This window comes from Alexandromys fortis, unplaced genomic scaffold, assembly GCF_014885135.2.
Source record: "Alexandromys fortis isolate MF-2015 unplaced genomic scaffold, M_Fortis_MF-2015_v1.1 scaffold_52, whole genome shotgun sequence".
Lineage (NCBI taxonomy): Eukaryota > Metazoa > Chordata > Mammalia > Rodentia > Cricetidae > Alexandromys > Alexandromys fortis.
The window spans coordinates 3,485,694-3,513,093 of NW_026067929.1; the positions used below are offsets into that span (position 1 = coordinate 3,485,694).

The 27,400-nt window shown below is 40.6% G+C and overlaps 2 pseudogenes; one reads left to right on the forward strand and one right to left on the reverse strand.

Moving 5' to 3' along the window:
* The first annotated feature begins 2,840 nt into the window (after positions 1-2,840).
* On the forward strand, positions 2,841-7,892 carry LOC126503228 (39S ribosomal protein L35, mitochondrial-like; annotated as a pseudogene).
* Positions 6,743-27,400, reverse strand: part of LOC126503229 (zinc finger protein 728-like) — a 47,557-nt pseudogene continuing 26,899 nt past the window's right edge.

A 27,400-nucleotide genomic window follows, 5' to 3' on the forward strand; every position in this document is an offset into this window, starting at 1 on the left:
GCAATTCAAAACTTACAAGTCGACTTATGGACTCTTCTATGTGTAAAGTTCACATGGACTCCATTTTACTTTAAAATAGCTCAGCAAAAAACTATATGGAAATAACCACCATCTCTTTATTTTTATTTACTTATTTTGGTTTTTCGAGACAGGGTTTCTCTGTGGTTTTGGAGCCTGTCCTGGAACTAGCTCTTGTAGACCAGGCTGGTCTCCAACTCAGGCCTGCCTCTGCCTCCCAAGTGCTGGGATTAAAGGCGTGCGCCACCACCGCCCGGCGACCACCATCTCTTTAAGATGATTTCTGAAACCAGCCCTGTGTGCCCCCTCCCTCCCGCGTCTGCCCTGTGGCCGCGGCTGCTCAGAAGACAAAAGGACCCCAAATCAAAGGCTAACCTGGGCCAAGTGCAGAAAGAGTTAGGGAGCCTGGGATGAAGGAGTCCTTGCGTTTAAGCACACTGTGGTAAACAACCCTGTTTCTCTGTAGTAAAATAAACTGTGTGCCACATCTGGTGGTGGGATGTCTTAGTGTAAACACTGGACTCCCTACAGTGTAGTTCATGGGTCAGGGGACACAAAGATGATTTAAAAATCATAGAACAAAGTTAAAAAGTCCCGCTTTCTGGCGTTTACATGAAAAGAATTCTCCACCGAAGAATCTTTCCTTGTGTCCACAACCACCATCACCACCGCCACACCTCCCCCTCTCCCAGTGTGCTGACTCCTGGCCCATCATCTTCTGTTGTAGAATTTTATCTCTACAATAGAGTTTATGTTTCTTCTGTTTTTTTCCATCTGCTCTCATCCTGAAATTCTTCCTATGTGACATTATCTTAAATGTCAAGGCTAGCTGCCTTGAAATTCCATTGGTTCCTTGGGACATAGAGATGATTCTGGAATACAAAGATATCTGAAACAAGTTTATAGTAATATTAAAGAAATTAACTCACCGGAAGAAAGCTAGATTTACGCCATAGGAACCTCCTATGTCTTAATATTTTTGTACTGATCATGTCTGAGACCAAAGTATAAACATAGCAGCAGGAAGCCAATCATGGAAATGGGGAAAATAGCTGAGAGTCCTACATCTTACAGGCAACAGGAAGTCAAATGACAGTCACACTGAGTGAAGCTCAAACAGACTTCAAACCTCACCCCCACAGTGACCAGATCATCCAGCAAGGTCATATCTACTCCAATAAAGCCACACCTAATAGTACCACAGATTATAGGGCCTAATTACATTCAAACTACCACATCCCATTCCCTGGTCCCATAAGTTTCTAATAATATCATGATGCAAAAGAGAAAGTCAAAGCAATCCCACTGAAACTAGGAACAAGACAAAGTTGTCCGTTCTCTCCATATCTATTCAATATAATATTTGAGGTTCTAGCTAGGGCAATAAGACAATAAAAGGAGATTAATGGGATACAAATCAGAAAAGTAAAACTCAATTTTTATGATCATATGATAGTTTAAATAAATGACCCCAAAAATTCTACCAGGGAACTCCTACAACTCGTAAACATCTTCAGTAATATAGCAGGACACAGATTAAAAAAAAAAAAAAAACAGTCCTCTTTTATACAGATGATAAACAGGCTGAGAAAGAAATTAGAGAAACATCACCCTTCACAATAGTCACAAATAACAGAAAATATCTTGGAGTAACTCTAACCAAACAAGTGGAAGACATGTATGATGAGAACTTTAAATATATGAAGAAAGAAATTGAAAATGATATCAGAAAATGGGAAGATCTCCCACGCTCTTGGTTAGGTAGAATAAACACAATAAAATGGCAATCTTACCAAAAGCAAATCTATAGATTCATTGCAATGCCCATCAAAATCCCAGCAAAAAATTCTTCACAGACCTCGAAAGAACAAGATTCAACTTCATGTGGAAAAACAAAAACCTGGATAGTCTAAGCAATCCTGTACAATAAAGGAATTTCTGGAGGCATCACCACCCCTAACTTCAAGCTCTACTACAAAGCTACAGTAATGAAAGCAGCCTAGTCTTGGCATAAAAACAGAAGGACCAATGGAATCAAATCAAAGTCCCGGATATCAATCCATGCACCTAGGAACACCTCATTTTTTACTAAGAAACTAAAAATTAAAAAATGGAAAAAAGAAAGCCTATTTAACAAATGGTGCTGGCATAACTGGATATCAAAATGCAGAAGAATGAACATAGATTCATATCTATTACCATGCACAAAACTCAAATGCATCAAAGACCTCAACATAAAACCAACCACACTGAACCTCATAGAAGGGGAAGTGGGAAGTAGCCTTGAATGTTTTGGCACAGGAGACTACTTCCTAAATATAACCTCAGTAGCACAGACACTGAGAGAAACGATTAATAAATGGGACCTCTGAAACCGAGAAGCTTCTGTAAAGCAAAGGGCATGTCAACAAGATAAAATGACAGCCTACAGAATAATGACACCAACTGCAGCCACCATAGTCGGGTGGCTACAGTCAAGATGGTGGCTTCTGCCTGCTGTGGGGCAATGGTCATTTATCCTGTGACTTTTAATAAAATGCTGATTGACGAGTAGCCAGGCATGAAGTATAGGCAGGGCAACCAGGCAGGAAGTAAAGGCGGGGCAACAAGAATGCTGGGAAGAGGGAAGCACAGTCTGCAGTCGAGACTCAGAGCAGAGGAAACAAGATGTGACTGCCTCACCGAGTAAGGTACCGAGCCACATGGCCAGCACATGCAAGAATAATGTGTTAATGTACGATGTAAGAAAGGGTTAATAAGAGCCCGAGATACTAGGCCAATTGGTTTATAATTGATGTAGACCTCTGTGTCTTTGGGACTGAATGGCTATAGCACAGAAACCCCTGACAACATCCATCTTCACGGGTGCAGTGAGAGCTGCTTCAGGAATATTACAGCCCCTGAATGTTTTGGCATCTTCAACCAATTAGAACTATGCCAAGAATGCCTGTCTTAATTCTATTGTGCACTATTCATTTTAGACATATTCAGACACCAGTTGTTTCCTCAGCTCTAAGACTTACCACATCTGTCAGAAACCTGACGCAAGGGCATACTGCAACAGTCCTTAAGAGAGTGGCCACTTGGGTTTCGAGTGTCCTGAAGCCACCGGTCAGAACTCTAACATACTGCAGCATGCGGAAAGGCAAGAGAAAGACAGTAAAATCAGTTGTGCATTGGTTCCTTCGTCTTCATTCTGGCCTTTGGCTAAGGAGAAAGGCTGGCTGTAAGAAAAGATTATGGAAAAAGTCAACGGCAAGAAAGAAGCACTTGAGGGAATTTGTGTTCTGCAATAAGACCCAGAGTAAACTTCTAGATAAAATGAAAATGTCTTTCTGGAAGAGGCACTGCTGGTACGCACGAGCCTGCGAGTATATAGTTCAGTGCCGCGCACCTAGCCCCCAAGTCTGCATTCAGTGCTCTAGACCCCAGTTACCGAGCTTCGGGAAAGGGGGCTGGAGGTTAAAATACACAGACACACACAGAGAGACAGACACGGGTCATCCTTGAGTTCCAAAAATGCCCCCTTATTGTGTTCAGGGGCAGATTATATAGAGATAGCCACACCCCAACCAAACACACCAGAAACCACACTCCTGCCATCAGGAACTCCTGAAGGTCTCGTGCTCAGAGCAGCTGTAGGCAATAAGATCAGGGGAAAACAAGTTGTTTACAAGAAATTCAGGATCTGGGGTCTCACTGCTCCCAACATCTCCCCCCTAAATTTTTTTATAAAACAGAAGACCCTCCTGTCCACACAGCCTTTTGGTCTCTGCTGCACCTAGATTCACTTTGGCCAGCACTCTATTGAACCTGTACTCAGGAGAGAGTGACCGCATCTCCTCAGGAGAACACTGGTTTTTAGGGAACACAAGAGAGCAACTTAAGCCTGTAAGACAGGCAGATTCAAGTATCCCAGAGACTGTTGGTTCCTCATACTATTTCCCACACACCCTCGTCCCCTCAAGTGAACAGAGGTGTGTGACCATTTCAGACTCGCGACTTTTAGGAGTGGCTTTGCCATGACCCCAGGAGCAGTCAGAAACCACTGCTCCTTCAGCAGTGCCCTAAATAATATACCCCAGCTGCCATACCCCAGTGGCACATTCATTCTTGTCAGCTGAGTGCATGGAAGACACCTTCTCGCTCGTGCACCTCTTTGGCTTCCCTAGCAGCCCAGCTGATCCTGCTTCTGCTAAGTGACCATAAGCTGCATTCTCATGGGTTGTCTGATCTTACACAGGATTCAAAGATGAATGCCCATGGCAACAGGCGTTAAGATTGCCAGCAGTAGGGTCCCCAATCACCACTGGACCCAGCCTCCCATTTGAGCTATGGTATACTACCAACCCTTTGGCTAAACAGTTACAATCTGGAGTGCTAATTGTAACATTTCAAGGGTTATTCAAGTAACTATTGAGTTGTTTCACCACATTAGAAGCATTAGCAATATTAACAGATGTCATACAAATGAAATAATGAACAAGACATTTGTTGTACCAGCCATAGGTCCACCTGCTCCTACAATAGGGCAGTCTCTAGATTTAAATTCGCTCTGCGGCAGACTCTTCAGCGTGCAGAGCCTGGAACTGCCACTGCCTTTTCCTTATGGGGTCTGTGCTCCAGCTTGTCTCAGCTCCAGCACTTGTTGTTGCGTTTGCTGATACTCCTGGCACTGCTGTGGCATCCGCCAGGCTAGGCACCGACTGGGCTGAGGCAATGTGCCTTCCACCACAGCCACCTAGCAAAGCTCTGCTCCAGCTGCCTTCTAGCCCCAGCTGCATTACGTTCTGGGTCCAAACTGGTGCATGAAGTGGAGAGGAACTCAGGAAAGCAGGCTTGCTGCTCAGCAACCACTGAAGGGGCCCCACTTAAATTATCTTTTAGGGAATTTGGGCGTTGTCGATCTGTCTGGCTACTTCCTGCTGAGCGGGGATGCTGCATTCTTAGGGGTATTTACTACAATTTACTGCCATTTTCCAGCCGCTCGGATGCAGGTCGCCGCAACGGGGGAGAGGCTGAGGCGCCACCTCCCCACCGAGCTGGAAGGTGGAGGCGAGACGGGGCAGAGCCGCGGCCCCGACCCTGGCGGGGTGGGGCAGATCCTGGTCCCAGCCGGTTGCCCCGGGCTGGGACAGAGGTCGAGGCCAACGGGCTTCTGCACCCTGAGGTTCGCGCTGGAAGCGGGCCTAGCGTTCTTGCCTGGTTGGTCCTCGAGGCAAGTCCCGGGGTTTGCACGCATCTCAGCTCCTCAGCTCACACTCCACAGCAGCTCATACTCCACTGCAACATTTCAGGAGGTCTCAGGGATTCGAACCACATGAGTATCAAATAAATCCTTAGGCTCTCATCGTCTCTGGCGACAACAACAGAACCTCCTTTCCAAAACTTCAAATTTTTAAGCCCATATTTTAAAGTCAAGATACCTTTCTTAGCAGTTCCTAGAATCAAATGTCTTTCTCCAGTCCAGAACACAAAAGACAACACAATCAACATATCACACATCTGTACACATTCATCTCTTTGAGCTACATACGTTCTATCTTTTCCCAATACATAGGTCCCCTCCGGCCTGGGACAACCCTGTTCGTTTACCCCTCTTTCTCGGTTGACTTCCACTTGCTGCCAAACCAAGCTTAGGATTTCAGGATTAAGATATACCCCAATCCACCCTCACCTTCTGAGGACGACCTCTCAGCGTTCCCTAGTTCCTGATATCTCGGTGGGGAACCTTCAATAGCCGATATCTGCCCCCCCCCCCCGTGTCTGCATTCGGTGCTCTAGACCCCAGTTACCGAGCTTCGGGAAAGGGGACTGGAGGTTAAAATACACACAGACAAACAGAAACACGGTTCATCCTTGAATTTCCCAAGAATGCCCCCTTATTGTGTTCAGGGGCAGATTAAATAGTGATAGCCACGCCCCAGCCAAACCCACCAGAAACCACTCTCCTGCCATCAGGAACTCCTGAAGGTCTCGTGCTCAGAGCAGCTGTAGGCACTCAGATCAGGGGAAAACAAGTTGTTTACAAGAAATTCAGGATCTGGGGTGTCACTGCTCCCAACAGTTCAGAGCCTTTATAGGTTCCCAGCTATGGACTGTGGATCTTTGTGTACATGTCCTTGCAGAAGTGAGTATGTGGTAAACTGTAAGCTGTACCACCAGATAGACAAACATAGGATGCCACCATTGTGCTTTCAAAGCCCATACATTAGGGCTGGAGAGATGACTCAGCAGTTAAGAGCACTGACTGGTCTTCCAGAGGTTCTGAGTTCAATTCCCAGCAACCACACAATGGCCCACAACCATCTGTAATGAGCTCTGGTGCCCTCTTCTGGCCTGCACGGGCATATGCATGCAGAACATTGGAAACAATAAATAAGTAAGTAAATTAAAAAAAAAAGAATGTGAACAACAACAACAACAAAGTCCATGCAGTAAACATTCCTGGAGTTGATCACAGAAAAAAAATGACATCTTGAAAATTGCAGGCAAGTGGATGGATGTAGGTAAAATCATATTGAATGAGGTAACCCAGACCCAGGAAGACAAATATGTACTCACTCATAAGTGGCATTTATAAATAAATTTAAGAAAAGCCAGAATAAAGTCCAGAACCCCAGAGAACCTAGACAACAAAGAGGACCCTAAGAGACATGTAAATGGATCTACATAGGAAGGAGAAAAAGACAAGATCTGAGTAAATTGGGAGTGTGGGGGTTATGGTAGAGGGTAGAAGGGGAGAGGAGAGGAAGGGAGGCGAGTGAGAAAATTGTATAGCACAATAAAAACATAAAAAGAAGAAAGAATAAAGACCTAAACTATGTGTCAGAAACAGTTGATATAAATTCTCAAGCGATGGAGAAGTTCATAAACTCAGAAAAAAAGTCCATTGGATTGATTTCTGTCAGTTATCTGGTATTAAGAGACGTGATACGATGAAAAAATAATTTATTGTATTATTAAATATGTGTAAACATTGGGGGTACAGTGTCAATTTAAATTGGATGGCTTTGAGACTGGTCTGAAGTAGACGGTGACTTTGCACTCATGATTTCCTGCCTGCGCCTCCCTAGTACAGAGAGGATGCGAACGCCCCAGATTCGCCTTCGGGTCGCCTTCAGCCACAGGTGTGGTTGGTTTGCACTCTGTGTCTGTGAGTTATAAGAGCACATGCTGCTGCATCATTTTCACACAGGAAGAGAAGAGGCTTCATGCAGAAGGCACTGTACTATAAATCATGTAAAACACAAAGCTGTTATTTGCCTACAGATTAGTGACATTAACTAGAAAATGTCTATTTCACTGATAGTTACATAATCCCTAGAAAATACTTGTATTTAAGATAACATGGTTTGAAGTCCATGTTTGTTATGAGTCAACTTTAATTTCATAAGCCAATCTCCAGCACAGAAACATTTGGTTTGACTGAAATGTGTCAAAATACAAAACGGCAGAAAAGACAGGGCGAGGAACCTACTACGTCCAACCCACAGGATCCCCAAGTGAACTGGAGCTCAAGTTTATCTTTTGATCTTTATGACACAGGAAAAACACTCGGGACTCTCCCAGGAGAACTTCCAGGGAGCTCTGGAACTTGGAGGCCACACTCAGAGTTGGTGTTAGACAATGCACACATTGCAGGACACAGGTAAACAGAACAAAGTGTGTAACTACAGAGCAATGTAGACACCCTGCCAGGTGTGCAGGCCTACATTTCCTCCTCACAACCAATCCCTACACCCACACGTACATTACACCAACTCATCTCTCCCTTAGGAAACGGGTCCACTCTTGGAACACTACAGTCTCTGAAGGAACGGGTGACGTACTTGTATCCTAGTACTTTTCACTCTGCAGTGCCGAGTGACTGACTGCTTGGAAGACGCACAGTCAGAATGGTAAGGGAGTGTTAGGTTAGGATTCAAGCCACTGGGGTGTACCGATTCAAAGCGAGGCCGCCATAATCGTTAGAACCCAATCCAAGAAAAAGAACCTAACAGCCAATACACCTATCTCCCTCGCAGAGCTCTCTGTCCTGGAAACTAAGCCCTTAATGGACGTTTGTCAACTCAAACCACGAGGGCCCAGAAACCCAGCTTGTTCTGGATGTCCTGAGAAATGACAGCAGCCATGTGGTCGCTAGAGAAGCCCAGCTTCAGGCGCAGGCAGTCAGCTGCCCCATCCTGTCCTGGAGCTCCATCCACATTCCCCATTCCTGAGCTACCCCACAAGCCGCAAGGTGGCTTATATGTTTTATATATCGTAGATTTAATATATTAATATTTATATTAATATAAATTATTAATATAATCAATTTATATATTTACCCATAAGTAAAATGGAATCCAAATTGAAAATCCCACAGTGTTTCATAACTTGAAGGATTAAAAGACTCCAGTACATATCTAATGTGAGATGCAAGAAGAACTCTTACCCATTAGCTCCTGCAATCTAAAAACCAAGCGACTACTTCCACCACACACTGACACAGAACAAACATGCTATTCTGAATCAGAATAACCAGAACACAGCACAGAAAGATTAGCCCCATGTCGACAAGGACAAATACACAATCAGATGGCTCCACTTTTTGGGACTTCGGCAGCACTGGTGTTGACGTCAAAGGACTCAGTGTGGCCCCACTCCTCCAGCTTCACCAGGAAGACACAGCCTGCCTCCCATGCATGCTCCTCATTGCCTGTAGGTTTCCTTAGCAGATCCTGGTCTTCCCTCCATCATATAACTGGCTCCCCAATATCTTGGTCAACGTAATAATTTTGTTTATATAAGAAATGGATCGCCACAGTCTTGAGCAAACTGCATGATTCCAGCATCCATTACTTGTATTTTTTCCAGCAATCAAACAATGATGTCACAATAATCTCAAGCAATAGATCCCAATTTTTAACACTCCATATTAACAGGATTTCTCTTATACACTAATTTCCTTCAATTGATTATTATCTAATGAAGGATAAAATACTTTGCTATATTCTTTGCTTTTATAAATGTTTTCTGATATAACCTCATTTAGTCTTACAAAGTGTATTTGTTGGACAAAGTTAAAAGTTATTGCCGGAGTCATATGTACAAGGTTTCTACATAATATGAATTCACTTGTGGTTAACAAAAATTGAGTTTAAACTAAATGTGTTCCACATGATTTGTATCTGTAGGTTTTCCCAACAAAAAAATTCTTGATATGAAGGTGTGTCAAATAACCTTTTGCTGGAGTTTACAGTAGTTTCTCTTAAATATGATTTTCTCATAATTAATTTCATTTTCTCATGTTTCATCTATTTACAGTTCCTTTTGCTTTAACAGGATTCCTCTACACTATGGTGTTCAACTGACAATAAAAAAAAATCAAGAAACACTTTACCATATTTGTGGAACGGTGGAGCTTTTTCCAATGCGATTACTCTAATGTAGAGCTAAAGCTGAACAAAGCTCGGAGCCGTGTGACATTGTCCCAAGGAGAGAGGCTCTGATGATAACTATGGCATAAAGAAGAGGAGTGGAGAACCTTGCCACATTCTTTCCTCATCGCGGTTTCTGTTGCTGTGATAAAAGCCAAGATAAGCAGCTACACAGGGAGTGATCCGGATCGCACTTCATCATTCTTAGAAGCCAGGGCAGAAGAACACAGCAGAAATGTAGGGCAGCAGGGAAAACAGAAACCATGGCAGAATGCTGTTTCCTGTTATCCTCTCTCTGACTTGGCATTCGTCAGCAATCTCACACGCCTGGACCACCTGTCCAGGCGTGGCACATCCAACGTGCACTGGCATCATCTCGTGGTCTAGATTCATCTACATCAGTTAGTATTCATGGTAATGCCCCAGAGCATGCCCATGGGTCAGGGAGTTCCAGTCATGTTGTTTATCTGTGTAAGCTTTATCAGAAGCAAAATAGGACATAAGTATCTGCAAATCTTCTTATCAACAAATATTTTTGGTGGCGATAAAGACCTTACCACATTTCCCACACAAAGAGGGCTTCTATTCAGAATGAAAGTTTTTTATATCTTTTATGATATCAAGAAGTAAAATACTTTATGAACATTTTAAGACTTGTACTACTTCACCTCAGTATGAACTACCATGTGTTGAGAAATACTGGTCAGCCTACTAAAGGGTTTGTAACATTTTTCTCACTTGTGGCATTAATGTCCAGTAAGAATTATCAGGTATTTCAAAAGTTCTTGGTGAGTACAGAATATCTCAGCACGTTCTTCACACTCGTGTGGTTTCTCTCACAAATGAATTCATTCTTTGATGATCCCTAAAGTTTTTCATGTTGTTGAGCCCTTTGCCACATACTGTACATTTGTAAGGGTTTTCTGCATTGTGAGTTAATCTGTGCTGACATAAGTATGATTTTGTAGAAAAGGCTTTTCCACATTCTTCACACTTGTGGGGTTTCTCTCCAGAATGTATTATCAAGTGAGTAGAAAGAATCCGGGAAGTCCTAAAAGCCGCACCACACACTTCACAATTGTGGGGTTTCTCTCCTGTATAAATTCTTTGGTGTTCAGAAAGTGATGATGGACAGTGGAAGGCCTTGCCACACACTTCACACTGGTAGGGTTTCTCTCCTGTGTGAACTCGCTTGTGCTTAGAAAGCAATGATGGACAATGGAAATCCTTGGCACACACTTCACACCTGTAAGGTTTTTCTCCAGTATGAATTCTCTTGTGCACAGAAAGTAATGATGGGAAGCGGAAGGCATTTTCACAAACTTCACACTTGTATGGCTTTTCTCCTGCATGAATTCTCTTATGCTTAGAAAGTACTGAAGGATAATGGAAGGCCTTGTCACACACTTCACACTTGTAGGGTTTCACTCCAGTATGGGTTACTTTGTGCTTAGAGAGTGATGATGGAACATGGAAGGCCTTGCCACACACTTCACACTTACAGGGTTTCTCTTCTGTATGAATTCTCCTGTGTACAGAAAGTAATGATGGAGCATGGAAGGCCTTATTACATACTTCACACTTGTAGGGTTTCTCTCCTGTATGAATTCTCTTGTGTTCAGAAAGTAATGATGGAAAACGGAAGGCCTTGTCACATACTTCACATTGGTAGGGTTTCTGTGCTGTATAAATTTTCTTGTGTTCTGAAAGTACTGTCAAAAAATGAAAGGCCTTACCATTTACTTGACAATTGAAGGGTTTCTCCTTTGTATGAATTCTCTTGTGTTTATTAAGTAATGACGGACCATGGAAGGCCTTATTACATAATTCACACTTGTATGGTTTCTCTCCTGTATGAACTCTCTTATGTTTCCTTAGTAATGCTGGAACACGAAAGGCCTTAGCACATTCTTCACACTTGTAGGGTTTCACTCTTAAATGAATTCTCTGATGCTTACTAAATTTTGATTTCCAATCAAAGGATTTGCCACACGCTTTGCATGTATAACATTTTTTCCCTGGTGAGTAAAAGTTGAGAAATAAATGAAAGGAGAGAAACATCCTTTATATTTACAGTGCTCATTTACAAAAATAGAAATATTTATTCACACTTGCATTATCCTGTGTAAATGATAAGCTATATTCAACTTTCTATACCTGTTTTTAACGGAGTCTAATTTATAACATATGATAGCTGTAAATCATGTAACTTTCCACTGAAGGAAGAAGATCACAACAACATATAACATGTAAACAAAGGAATATTAATGGAAGTCAATCATGTAAGGAACACATATAATCAACAATTAAAAAATCTTAAACCTTTATTTGTTAAAATACAAATGAAATGCCACTAAATTTCCCCTTTTTGTCTAATTATCCTAATGGAAATCAGTCCCTTAAACAAATATAGAAATCTTATGATTATATAAAAACAAAGTAGTCAAACTTTGAAAATACCTAAATATACTCTCTCATATATATATATATGTATGCATACATATTGTATATGTATACACTCTCTTGTATATACATATACATATGTGTATATCACACACATATATGACATACGTATGTGCATATATACATATGTATATACACATGTGTATATGCATGCATGTGTATATATATGAGAGAGTATATTTAGGTATTTCCAAAGTGTGTATATATGTGTGTGTGTGTGTGTGTGTGTATACTTTTAATATATAGAGATTTGGTCTTTGAAGTTATCAGAGTTAAGTTGCAGAAGAAGCCTGTCCATAATAATATTAAAAATACATTTCAAGGATTCAAGATAGGAGTTTTATGCACATCTTATGAAGATAATACATATCCAAGTTAAAGTTCCTTTAGAAATGGCAGTGTTTGACTGTCACTGAATGAGCCTTAGATCACCTGACACATCTGACAGATATCACCATTTGACAGAAAGAGATCCTTAATAGTGATTTCCACCAGAACATTGTGCACTAATGCTCAGAGAAAGGCTCGTGTTCCACCGGGTCTCTGAATTTCCACTGTCCCCTCATTTCTACACACCTGCTTGCACGGCAGCCACTGCTGCTTGTTTCTTCACATCAGAAGGTTCTTGTCGTTGCTCCACAAATGTCACCAGGAATGGCTTACAGGATGCAAGACCTGATTTTGGGAAAAGGGAACATCATTGTTAGTGGGTTCTCCTGGGGATCACATGTCCTCTCCAGAACTGTGTATAAAAATGAGAAAAACTAATCAAGGATTATAAAGAATTATTTTTTCATGAGATTCCTTAGGGCCACATTAGAAATGCTTAGGAGGAATTTAGGGTTTGCAGGTCCTGAGCTTCATGTCCCTGAGTTACAAGGAAAAATAATAACACTGAAGCGTGTGACAGAAACTTTAACATGCATCACCCCTGCTCGTGCTACAGCATTGATATAAAGAGTGCATGTCAAAGGTGGAGGGGCATGACGAACACAAGAAGACATGAAATAGTTCTAAGATACATGAAAAACCTTAATTTTCCCGAGTAGCACTATGAATGAACGTCATTGTTGGAATCACAAGCTCCCATGAGATATTTGCACAAAGGGAGGTGGTCTCATGCTGAAGACACCATGGAGATGATCCTCACCCAAGAATACAAAGTTGTTCTAATTCTCCAAAATCACATCCTTGTACAATTTCCATTGGGTAGGGTCCAGGCATTCCCACTCCTCTGCAGAGAAATAAATGACCACATCCCAGAACGACAGCATATCCTGAAATAAAGTAAAAAGAGTGAAAATGTATATTGTGTTGATTAAGATGGTAAGAGTTTAAATAACAAAAAACATCAGATGCTTCTTGATACAAATCTACTAGTAACCTAGAGTGAGAGGAGATAGAAGTACTTCAGACATAGGTAGAGTAATGTCCCTAAAATGCTTCAGATATAGTACTATGATGTTACACAGGACTCATCATTAAGAAAAGTACAGCAGAATAACCTAGAAACTCCCATGAATATTACACTTTTAAGAATCATAAAATAGAAAGAGAAATATCTATAAAACAGTGTGTTGGGGCTAGAGAGATGGCTCAGCAATTTCCAGGACTGGCTGATTCTCCAAAGGAAGATTTGGGTTTGATTACCAAAAGCCATGTGGCTGCTCACAACTGTCTGTAACTCCAATTCCAAAAGATCAGATAATGACTTTGGATGTATATATAGTGAATCAACTATGGAGATGTGCCTCAGTTAGGGTTTCTATTCCAGCAATGAAACTCCATGACTAATAATCAAATTTTGGAGGAGAGGGTTTATTGGATTTACACTTCCATAGCACTATTCATCAGTAAAGGAAGTATGGACAGGAACCTGGAGGCAGGAGCTGATGCCAAGGTCGTGGAGGGGTTCTGCTTACTGCATTTCCACGATTATTTTACTTTTATGATTTTGTTAAAATTCATACATTGTAGAAGTTCATGTCCAATGCCATTTAGATGGCCCCACACCACAAGAAAAGGAATAGAAAGAAAAATGAAACATTAATGCTAAAAATATACAGTTGTTTCATAATTAAAAAGAATAAAGGAGCATGTTGCGAACAAAGTGAGACTCACAGGCCCGACAAAATAACGTCTAATTTTGCTGCAGTTAGGCTGACTGTGAGGATGTACCTGCATTTCTCTTTACTACAGACGACATATCTAGTTCTCACAGAAAAAATAGACTAATGAGAAATCAAGCCAGCATCTCCCCTCAGAACATAACGAGTTCTATGGAAATGTTTAGCAATTGCAATTACTTAGATGAAGACCAAGACACAGATTTTAAGAATTACATAAACTTCATTAAAGACTACAAAGCTTTTAAAAGACATGAAGAAACACCTCAATGCCATTAAAAACTGCACCAGCCTTTCTTAGGCTGCCAACCACCTCCCAAATCATGACACAGAGAATTATTATTAGTTTTGAATGATCAGCCTAGCTTAGGTACTGTTCTATTTATCTCTCTTAACTTAAATTACCCTGTTTCTTTTTATCTACCTTTGCCCTAACGGCTTCTGTATCTCTTACTTTCACTGCTTCTCTATATCTGACTGGTTGGCAGCGGCCTTCCTTTTTGTCTCAGACATTTCCCTCATTCTCTCCTCTTCCTCCTTCTCCTCCTTCCTCCCGCAGAGACTAGATTTCTCCTAATATTTTCTCTGCCCTTCAGCCTCACCTATCCTCCCTTTGCCTAGTTATTGGCCACTCAACTTTCTATGAGGACAATCAGGTGCCTTAGCTAGGCAAGATCAAATAAAACCGACACACCTTCCCATAATTAAGCAAATACAGCATAAACAAAAGTAACACACCTTCACACAGTTTAAGTAATAATCCACGGCATAAACAAAAGGAACACACCTTTACACAGTTTAAGTAATAATCCACGGCATAAACAAAAGGAACACATCTTTGCCTAGTTGTAAAAGTCTACACATTTCCCCATTTTGTCTAAATAAACAGAAGGGTTTTAACTTTAACAAAGAAAAACTATATAAAAGAAGAAAAATTATCAAGGAAGGATTACATTTACCATATCCAGTCCATTTATATCTGGCAAATTCCGAGAAAGTACTACATTATTAATCCTCTCTTGGTGAGTCTAAAATTTGTACCCACTTTACCTGCTATCATATATAAGAAAAATTATAACTATAATTACCCAGTGTTCAACTTCAAAAAAGACCCCAGAAGGATATAATATTACCTGAGTAAACCATAAGCGTATTGCAAACCACTTCTAAACATATAGAAATGGCAGACATTCACCACAACTTCCTCTGTAATACTGGGACATCTGTCTCCAGCCTACAGATTTAGAACATCTGTCAAACTTTTCTATGAAACGGAAGTTTTATTGCAATGTCCTGCCTTGTTTTGTCAAAGTTCAGCAATCATTTTCCTTTCTGTGCTTGATGAATTAGGACAGCATACTGTCAGCGGTCGAGGTAAGCACAGTTTCCTGCCCAAATGAAAGCCAACTCCATATAGAATTTCTCCAGTGCCCATTAATCTTCTCTGAAGTAAGCTGGTGCTGCCAGAAGCAAATGTTTTCTCACTGTCCTGAAAAGTCTCAGGTTATTAAACATCTTAAATGCTATATTCCATAGGTCTTTGAAATGTTGATGATCACCTATCTATCTAAAATGTATCTGTTTAAACTTGAAAGCATACCTACCATGACTCCAAGTTTGATTGTCATAGGGGACTAACTAGTAGCCTGCATGTCTTAAGTGTACATCATATTTGTGGATGAGCTGCATAAGCACAATGCCCCGAACAAGAATAGAAACTTGAATATATAGTATACCAAAAATAGTTTTAAATTTGCATCAACGTACCAAAATTCATGACAATGCAAAATATTTGAGGTTAATAGTTGTCTTTATATTCTATATCCCTATAGTCCTCCAAAACCTCCATAACCCACCAAATGACCAAAAACTGCCCACCCAACCACTTGGCAATGTGGGTGTTATATTCTCTAGAGCATATGGCTTTCTGTTGTCTATGGGCAAAGGCATCTTTTTAGGTAACCTGAAAAAATGAAGATACTGACAAACTGCTGGAAAAACCAGCAATAGCATATGTTACCCAGTCTCTGTGCAATGGGAAAGCACAAGGCTTATCTGGAGTCCTGGCTAGATTACTTTGTGAGGCTGGCTTATCGCAGACAGCAGTCTTGAAACTGTTCTGCATGCAGAACTCTGAGGAAACTGCATCAGAGGTGCCCTGAATCGTTAAATCAACTGGGTCACCTGTTTTCATTGGCATCCGGTCCCTTTGCGCTGAAAACACACATACATACTTTCAAAAGTAATATACATGTCTACATTAACACAAGTATGGACTGTGCACTGTACACAAGCCAGCCGAAGATAATGTTTTTATTTTATGTTGAGTAGGTAAAATATTTATCACCCACCCTGTAGTTTTTCTAGGTTTATTTCTTTATATCTGTAGCCAGGATTTTCAGGGGCTCTTCCCTGATCAAACCTGATCTCTATCAACCTTAAATGAACCCACAGCATTTAATTTCCTTAGAAACAAAAGCACAATCTCTTTCCCAAAAGCAATACATTTTTTACTTCCATTAAAAGACATTCCTAATGTATTTGGACTGGTTTAATTTAACTAACGTCACAATCTCATGTCTCTCAGCTGCTGTTGTTCAGTCATCAGCATTCAAAAAATTCAAAATTAACACAACATATAGGATTTAGATTCTTTATGTATTTCTCATCTTCCCTGGCTTATTTTTTTATATTACTTTACTTTTCTCTTTATCATTTTAAAACTACTTACTGTTTTCTATGGCTGTCTATATCCCTTTTTGCTTCTTTCTTAAGCCTATGGACATTGTGAAACTGTAACTCATTTAGAGACTTGTTTTATATCTAGATCTGTCTTTAATAAGTGGTTGCAGCTACATATTTGCATATCAAGTTGCTTCAATGCCCATCAACCTCTCTGAAGTAATTGGTTCTGCCAGAAGCTGACAAGTCTCACTGTTGAGAAAAGTCTAAGTTCTTAAAACCTTTTAAATTCCATATTCTGTAGGTCTTTTAAGAGTTGAAGATTATTATATAACAGAAATACATTTCTGTTTATCTAGAAAACCTAACATGACAAGTTTGACTACCATAAATGACTATTAATTTTTAATTATATATTTAATACACATCATAGGAAAAATCCATCAAGATGAAGTCTGAATTCTGAACATCTATGCTCCAAATTCAAGGGCAACTCACCTAGGACAAGTAGATGACAGGAAATAATCAAATTGAGGGTTGAAATCAATGACATAGAAACAAGAAAACAATACAAAAAATGAATGAGAAAAAAAGTTGGTTCTTTGAGAAAAATCAACAAAATAGACTAACCATTATCCAAAAGAAAGAAAATATGCAAATGAACAAATTAGAAAAGAAAAGGGAGGCATAACAGACACACAGGAAATCCAGAAAAATCATCAGGTCATACTTCAAACACCTGTACTCTACAAAATTGGAAAAGTTACAGGAAGTGGACAATTTTCTGGATAGGTACCACATACCGCAATTAAATCAAAAACAGATAAACAATTTAAAAAGAGGGTGGAAGGGGAGAGGGGAGGAAGAAAGGAAAGGGGGAAAATGTAATACTAAAAAAAAACAATAAAAAAGAAACAAAATCATTTTTTTTCTGCTATCTACAAGGAACACATTTAAGTGATGTTCTTTACATTTTCCCAATGGAATAGAAAATAGGTTTTCAAAAATATTTTCTTTGGTATCTATTTTTTTTAATTTTTATTATTTATTATGTATACAATATTCTTTCTCTGTGTATGCTTGCAGGCCAGAAGAGGGCACCAGACCTCATTACAGATGGTTGTGAGCCACCATGTGGTTGCTGGGAATTGAACTCAGGACCTTTGGAAGAGCAGACAGTGCTCTTAACCACTGAGCTATCTCTCCAGCCCTCAGCTCTCATCTTAAAGGGGAAAAGAGACAGTTTAATCTGAAGCCATTTGAGTGACCATGCCCTGGGAACACAAATTTAGGGTACCCCAAATTCCATGCTCCAAAGGGGAAGCAGTTTCATGGGTTTACAGAACAAAGAATGCCAATGGTCAAGGCAATTTTAAAGTGCATTGGTGGGTACTCTATTGGTCATGTACTATGATGGGGTGACAATTCTAAAAGTTTCTTTCATCTATTGTCACAAACTGTTTTTTTCCATCATAGGCTGATGCAAGGAATGACTGTTTCTGAATGGTAAAACCAGCCCAAAGCAGGGAATTCTCTGAACCTGCAACATGCCAGTCTCTCCACAGTACTGAAATTCCACAAGAGTTTTTCACTCACAAACAGGCACAGCACAGCTTCTTTCTGACAATTTTCCTGCCCAGTTCCTTTCCCTGTTTCATGGACTCTTACATATATTGCCATCTTCAGTCAAACCAAGTGTGCTGGAGACTGGCTTGTGACATTGATGTTTACTCTTGGGAAACATGGGCTTCAAATCACCTTGTCCTTGCCACTGGAATTTTCAGTGATTTCCCAACTATATTTAAAATAATGGCCACTTCTCAGTTAAGGTGAATCTGTAGGGAAAATAGTAACATTATACAAAGTGGGAAATGCTCACTGCTTTCTACATAAAAACAACTTCCTTAGAATGGTAGAGCAGCATGCTCCCGTATAACCTACAGGCCTCGGACATTTATAGATATTTCGAATTAAGCCTATTCTGTGGCTCATCCTGTCATCTCTGAATTTCAAGAAAGAGTCAGGAAACCCAGAGTTCAAAGTCATCCTCTGCTTCATAGCAAATTCAAAGTGATCCTAGGCTACATGAGACCTGTATTCCAGACCCAGAAGCACAGGTGGGCTCGGGCAGCAGGGGCGTCCTAGGAGACTGGACACTCACAGAACATGGCTTTGGCGTGGCGCCCTCTCTCCCCTCTCAAACCCGCACCCAGGTTCAGTGGGCCAGCCTAAGTCAGCACAGCGTCTCCAGGTCAGCTTCTCCCGCCTCCCCGCTAAGCAGCCCAAGTCAGCTCCCTCCATGTCGAACCCGCCAACTTGCACAGTCCCTCAGATCTGCAGGACGGCGCTGCACCCTGCACCAACCTCCATGTCAGAGATCCAAGCCCAGCGCTGAGCAGGACGCGTGCCTAACTTTGGGGAGAAGCTAAGAGCACGCGGAAGTTCTGTATCCACAGAACCTTCTGGTGTCGTCATAGTGGTCTGGACTATATTTCCCATAAGTCAGCGCGAAGGACTTCCTCTATGCCCTCCCAGAAGGTGATTTGTTCAGTGACTGGGTTCCTGCCAAGTTTTGTTTGCATGAAGTTGTAAGGAAAGAGGCTTGAGCACAGGGACAGTCACGGTGGATCAGGCTGTTTTAGTCCTGCGTTCTCAGCACACGGTGTTAGCTTGTGAGCCGAGCCTTTTTCCAATAATGGTTTACCACGTTTCCTAGTTATTTCCGCTAATACCTGTGAGTTTAAAGCTCAGGTCTACTTAGTGTGGGATCAACTACAGCGTGAAAACTAACATTGGTCTGTTTTACTAAAAATAAGGAAGCAGGAAGCTAATGTAGGACTAAGCATCATCTCTACAAGATGCTTTTTGAAACCATCCTTGGTAATCCTGCCGCTCATATAGCGTCTCAGGTGCTTAAGACAGAAGACTCAGAAAACAAGGCTAACAAGGACAATTTATAGATGTGTTTTATCTAAACACACGGTAGAGAATGATCAGGGCTAGCTTAGGGGTAAGGGCTATGCCACTTGACTATAATGAAGGTGGCTTTGGTTTAATACCCAGTAACAAAAATAAATAATCCTTGTCCTCCTGTGTTGACACCCAGTGTGACCCAGACGTGGATCAGACTCCAGGGCTGGCATAGGGTTCATATGAACTCTGGAATCCACGCAGTGAAGGACATCGGTCAGGGCCACGGAGATGGTTAAAAATCATTGAACGAAGTGAAAATTACCAATCTCTGATGTTTACTTGCAATGAACTTCCAGAATCCATCTAAAGATCTTTCCACTTTTCTGTAAATTCTGTTTCCACACTTTCACCCATTTGTTTGTCTAATTTAATTTTTGTGTCCACTCTGCCTTCCCTCATTTGTGCTAAGCAGAACACTGCGATGATTCCTCCTCGAATACCAAGGTGTCAGAAATACATTCTTAGGACCATGGATTGCACTCACTGTTGTGAAGAAGCTACATGGAATCATGGAGTACTGAGAATATCCATCTCTTCTTTGGAAGATTTCGGTGCATTTCATGCTTGAGACAAAGACACAAACCCCGTCACAAGGAAGATTTCATGTTTTCATTATAGACTTCATGTGAATGAAGACTGTGAAGTTCATAGTCAATTCCTTTATTCCACACTATGTTTTACTCCGACTCAGCACAACTTCCTCAACTTAGAGAAACTAGATTCAACAAGCAGGGCTTCTACCTGGACATTTGATTGACAAGTCTGTCTAGAATGAGGTCCTGTCTGCTCTGTCTTCCTCCCTAGTGCCGCAGTGAAGGCATTGTCAGCAACCTTAAGACTTTCTTAAGAATTTCTGAGCATGGATAGGCTTCCAATATGTGTGTGCATGGGCACTTCTCCCCAGTATTAGGTCATTTTATTTACCAAGTAAAATCCAATTTGAAAGATTCACAAAGTATTTAACAATTTCTAGAGTAGAAAAGATTCCGTTCCATAGCTAATCTGAGACTCAAGGCAGTTTCTTAACTGTGAGTTCCTAGAAGATAAAAACTGACTACTTCCACCATGCACTGACAGTGAGTTTAGATTTGAGTTTCCTTTCTTTTCATAGGATTCCTCTACAGTTTGCCCTTTATGGTATTTGAATCCTGATAGAAACAAATAAAATTTTTATAATATTCTTTGTATCAGTAGAGAATTTCTACACTATGAATGCTTTAGTGTAGAATTAATGTTGAAGAAACCTCAAAGCCTTGTGATATTATCTCAAGTATGAAGGCTCTGATGATAACTAGTGTATAAAGAAGAGTAGAAAGTCTTCCCATATTGTTTACTTAGTTTTATTTCTTTTGATGTGATCAACACCATGACCCACAATTACTCAGGGGGAGAAAAGAGGTTATTTCAATTTCACTGTCTACATTTCATCTTCCATGGAAGCCAGGGCCAGGGGACACAGATGAAATATAGAGACAGTAGGTGAAACAGAAACCATGGAGAAATGCCACTATCTTCTTACACACACACACACACGACCAGCTCACTAAGAGTGGCACCCACAAAGTGCACTACCATCATCTAGTGGTCTAGAGTCTCTTATGTCAATTTGAATTCATGAAAATGACCCAAAGACACGCCCAACAGTCAGTCAGATTCAGAGATTCCCTCAACTGAGGCTCCATCAGGTATTGCTTGTCTGTATAACGTTGAGAGCAGAAGGAAATCTGCATTTGTAGAACATCTCATCAGTGAAGACCCTTTGGTGCTGATGGTTAAAATATTACATGAGAAGTTTCCAAATGATTTGGATGTATAGACTTTTGTGTTGATGATAGTAATATTATTGAAGACTTTCTCCTACTTTAGGGTATGTCGAGTTTCTTACTGGTATAAAGCCTCAGAGGACACTTCTGATAGGAAAGTCAGATAAAGGCCTTGTCATAGTCTTAGCATTTGTAGTACACTATACCTCTAAGTACTCTATGACATGGAAACAGGCATGAGGAACAGCTAAATGCCTGGGCATAGTCTACATTTGCAGAGACTCTTGTACCGTAAGGGCCGGATGATGACTCTTCACAATCATAGGCATGTTGCTAAGCTTCAGAACTTCCTCTTTTTTTGTAAGGTGCCTTCAAAGACATTGGTACATCCTTCACAGTTGTGGTGCTTCTCCTCAGGATAAATTCAACGGTGGTCAGAAAGAAATCATTCAATCAAGGAAAAATTCATTACATTCTTTACATGAGCGTGGCTGCCTTCCACTCTGTATTCTTTGTGCTGGGTATGGTCTGAAATATTATGAAACTTTACCACATTCCTATCCTTAGGGCTTCTATTCGGAATGAAAAAATTCATATGTTTTGTGGTCTGAAGAAGTGTAAAACATTTAATGAACACCTTAAAATCTTTGCTCTTGACTACAGTTGAACTACCTTTTGTTGAGAAATACTAGAAAGCTTACTACAGGGCTGGCAACAATTTTCACACTTGGGACATTTCTCTCCAATGTGGATTTCGGGAGTTTCAAAAGTTCTTTGTAAGTCTCAAAGTCCTGGCACATTCTTCACACCAGTGTCTTTCTCTCACAGGTGATTTCTTTGGTGTTGCTTTAGACCGGAAGACTGGTAAAACGTTTTGCCACATTCTTCACACTTGTAACATTTCTCTCCGATATGAACGGTCCGATGTCTAGAACGTGCTGTGTATGTTCTGAAGTCTTTGCCACATTCTTTACACTTGTAGGGTTTCTCTCCAGAATGAATTCTTTGATGTTCTTGAAGACTTCGAGAACTGTTGAGCTGTTTGCCACATTCTTCACATCTGTAAAGTTTCTGCATACTGTGAAGTAATTTGTGCTTAGTTAGGTATGACTTTGTAGAGAAGGCTTTTCCACACTCCTCACATCTGTATGGTTTCTCTCCATAATGCATTACCAAGTGACTAGATATTTGCCAGGGGGTACTAAAGACCTCACCACATACTTCACACTTGTAGGGTTTCTTCCCTGTATGAATTCTCTTATGTACAGAACGCAACGATGGGGTATGGAAGGCCTTGCCACACAGTTCGCACTTGTAAGGTTTTTCTCCTGTATGAATTCTCTTGTGTGCAGAAAGTAATGGTGGAGCATGGAAGGCCTTGCCACATATGTCACATTTGTAGGGTTTCTCTCCTGTATGAATGTTCTTGTGGTCAGAAAGTACTGATGGACAATGGAAGGCCTTGTCACACACTTCACATTTATAGGGTTTTCCCCCTGTATGGATTCTTCTGTGTCTAGAAAGTACTGATGGAGCATGGAAGGCCTTGCCACATACGTCACATTTATAGGGTTTCTCTCCTGTATGAATGTTCTTGTGTACAGAAAGTAATGATGGACAATGGAAGGCCTTGCCACACACTTCACACTTGTAGCGTTTCTCTCCTGTATGGATCCTCTTATGCATGGAAAATAATGATGGAGAATGAAAGGCTTTGCCACACACTTCACACTTGTAGGGTTTCTCTCCTGTATGAATTCTCTTGTGTATAGAAAGTAATGATGGGAAACAAAAAGACTTGCCACATTCTTCACACGTATAGGGCTTCATTCTTAAATGTATCCTCTGGTGGTTAGGAAGTTGTGAGTTCCAATGAAAGGTTTTACCACATTCTTTGACTGGGTATTGTTCATTGCCTGATGAGTAAAGGATGAAAAATGAATGAAAGCCGAGCAAAATTCTCTATTTTTACCATGCTTATTTTTAAAAACAAAACAATTACTCATTATTATAATTGCATTTCCCTATGGAAAAGTATTTCCATGTGGAAAACACATTTATACATAATTTGTGTATATAAATTATATGTACATGTTATATACATTATAATTATATGTTATAATGTACACACATTATATACCTAATTTATACATATTCTAATGCAGAATTTTGTTTTGAAAGGCATGAAAGTTACATTGGATAACTAGATGACTGTCATTACAATATTAAATAACATATTCCAAAGATTTAAGATAGGAAGATTAATGAATATTTTATGAGGAAAATAAATACCCAAGACAATCATATTATAAAAAATCAGTTCACTAAGAAATGACACAGCTTTGGAATCACTGTAAACACAAGTTAATCTCATAGGAGGAGAAAAATAAAGTGTGGGAAAACATCTGAGACATGTCCTCCACAGAAAGCAAAGGACAGAAAGGGAGATCCCTAAAAAATGATTTCCACCGAAACCTCGTTTCTCAGTTCTAAGGATAAAGCCCAGATTTCTGCTGGACCACTGGCCTCCCACTCTGCTCCCTGACCCCTCATCCCTACACACCTGGCTGTGTGGCGGCAGCTGCTTGTCTCTTCATGTCTGAAGGCTCTTGTTTTTGCTCCAGAAATGTCACCAGGTATGGCTTTGATGAAGCAAGACCTGATTGTGTGAAAAGGGAACACCACTGTTAGTGTGTTCTCCTGGGAATCACGTGTCCTCCCCAGGACTGTCCAGAGGGAATGAGAAGACACAATAAACAATCTTCATGTGTTATATAACGGGCACATCGGACTGCTTCAGAGGAATTTAGGATTTGAATGTCTTGAGGTTCTTGGCCCTTAGTTACAAGGACAACTATTAAAACTGAGGAGTGTGAAGTTCTCTTTAACATGTACGCACCTGCTCACGCGATTGAATTTTTAACACTACCAGTCACTGTTGTAAGCACAAATCCCACCCGACAGTCTACAAAGGTAGCACGTTTCATGGGGATAGTCATCAAGAATTTATCACAGAAGAGATCCTCACCCACGAACACAAGATTGTTGTAAATCTCCAATATCACATCCCTGTACAAATTCCACTGAGCTGGACCCAGACATTCCCACTCCTCTGCAGAGAAATAAATGGCCACATCCCAGAATGACAGCATATCCTGAAATAAAGAACAATAAATGAATACCATACATTGCATTTATTAAAACTGTCAGTAATAGCACAAATACCATGAAGAATCATATGCCTCTGCATAATCTAAAAGTCATTAAGAATCAGAGGAGAGCTAGAAATGCTTCTGATATAGGTAAGCAATGTCCCTGAAATAAGTCTGATGCAGTACTGTGATGGTATATGGAACTCATCTTTAAACAAAGGGGGGGGGGCGGCAGAAGATTCTAGAAACTCCCATGGACATTATACTTTAAAGAACCATAAAATGGAGAGTATGTGGATCTATGAATCAGTATGATGGGGTAGAGAGATGGCTCAGTAATTACAAGGATTGACTGTTCTTTCAAAGCACCTCGTCTTGATTCCCAGAAGTCACATGGTTGCTCAAAATTGTCTGTAACTCCAGTTCCAGAGGCTCAGACAATCTCTTAGACGTGAACTATATGACATCCTTATGCAGCTGAATAGTATCCCACAATTCCCTGATTATTTTACTTTTATGACTTTGCTAAAATTCACACAAATTATAGAAATTCATTTCTAGCCTCCTTTTGGTGACCCCAACACCACAGAAAAATGAATATAAAGAAAACTGAAGCATGTGTGTCAGAAGAAGGTAGAGCTGCTTTATAACAGAAGAATAAAGGAAACTGCTGCGAAGTCAGACACACAAACCTAGGAAAACAACATTTAAGTTTGCCACAGGTAGCCTGACTGCGAGGGTGTGCCTGTGGTTTTCTCCTACAGACCACATGCCTACCTCTCACGGGGAAAATGAGAGACCAAGCTGACTTCGTCCCCCAAACATTGCACATTCTGTAGAAATGTTTACCAAGAGACGAACAAACCAAGACACAGATTTCAAGGTACAATCATTAACTTCATCAAAGACTACAAAAAAAAAAAGTCTAAGGAGGACATGAAGACACATCTCAATGCCATTAAAGACAATGCACACAAGGAAGATAAATGCCTGGCTCATGACAAAGAAAATAAAAACATAAGAATGATAGAAATGACAAAGATAGTCCATCATTTGAAGCTGGAATTCAATAAATGGAAATACTGAAGAGAACTCTAGTAGGAACGGAAATGGAATTGAAAAGCCCAGTAATTCAAAGAGAAAAGACTTACAAGAGAATGAATCTAGCAGAAGATAGGATGTCAGAACTCACAGATAAAATTGAAGATCTAGATAAAATAAGCTAAGAATATGAAATAATAATAAGAATAAAAAATCTGCAGGAAGGAAAGATAGGAATTATAAGAGAGTGTAAAAAGACGAAACCTTCAAATTACTGGCACAGATGAGGAAAATATCCCAGGCAATGCCATACACAAGATCTGCAATAAGATCATAAAAGAAATCTTCCATAAACTAAGGAAAGACACATCCATACAAATATAAGGGGTAGACAGAACACTAACTCAACAAGACCAGAGAATATGAGCCTCATGATATACTAAAATCTCTAAGGAAAAGAGCACATTTATTTGGATAACAGCCTGTAGCACATATCAGAGACAGATAATGGGGTTCAAGGTGAAGATCAGAAAAGCAAAGCAGCCAACCACCAGAGAGCCCCTTAACCTCTGCCAAATCTTCAGACCAAAAGGGCAGATGTGACTTCATGAAGGAGACTGAGAACACTGGGGCATTGATTATGGAGAGACATGACTATGGAAGCTGACAAGTATCCTTGATTCAGTGACAGAAATTTTTAACTCAAAACTGAAAATGAGCCGGGCGATGGTGGCTCACGCCTTTAATCCCAGCACTCGGGAGGCAGAGGCAGGCGGATCTCTGTGAGTTCGAGACCAGCCTGGTCTACAGAGCTAGTTCCAGGACAGGAACCAAAACCACAGAGAAACCCTGTCTCGAAAAAAAAAACTGAAAATGATTCAAACCCGGACTTCTAAGGATTATTCCTTTCTTGGTTTTGTTTCTTTCGTTGCCAACTTACCACAAACAAAACAACTGAATACAGTTTTTGATAAAGTCTGCAGGACAAATTGAGACAAACTTTCAACTCCAAACATGTCATTGCATTTGCAAACTGTCCTAGACTCACTGCCTGGAATGTTCTGATGGAGAAGGCAGGGTGCTTTTCCCACTTCCCATACAGCTACGATTTTCCCTAGGTATCAGCAACATTAAGAAGGAAGTGTCTTATTATTTTAAACACGGTTGGAAACTCACTGAAAATTTCAGGAGCTAAAACAAGGTGGTTTGAAGCCCATGTTTCCTAAGAGTGCACTCCAATGTCATCAGCCAGTCTCCAGTGCACAAACACTTGGCTTGACACACACTTGGGCAGTATGTGCAAGAGCACGTGAGCTAGGGGGAGTGGCTGTGGAGGAAACTTACTGAAAAGAAGCTGTGTCTGGTTGTGAGTGGAAACCCTTGGGAGGAATCTGTGTCTGTAGAGACTGAAAGGCCATGGGGAGATTCATTACTGTGGGGAGACTGGGATGTTGCAGGTTCAGAGAGTAATTAGCTTTCCTCGGGCTGGTTTTATCCTTCAGAAACATTCATTTCTTCTAGCACTCTGTGGTGAGCCAAACAGCTTATGACAATAGATGAAAGAGACTTTCAGAATCCACCGACTTGGCAGAATGCTAGCTTCCATCTATTCAAAAGCCAACAATGTCACCAGATAGTTTCTTAGGCAGACAGAATAGGTCCCCCATCTCATAGCACCTGCCAATGTATTTTTAAACTTATCTTGATTAATCACAGTCTTTGTTCTGAAAACCTATGAAACTGTTTCCACATTGGAACAA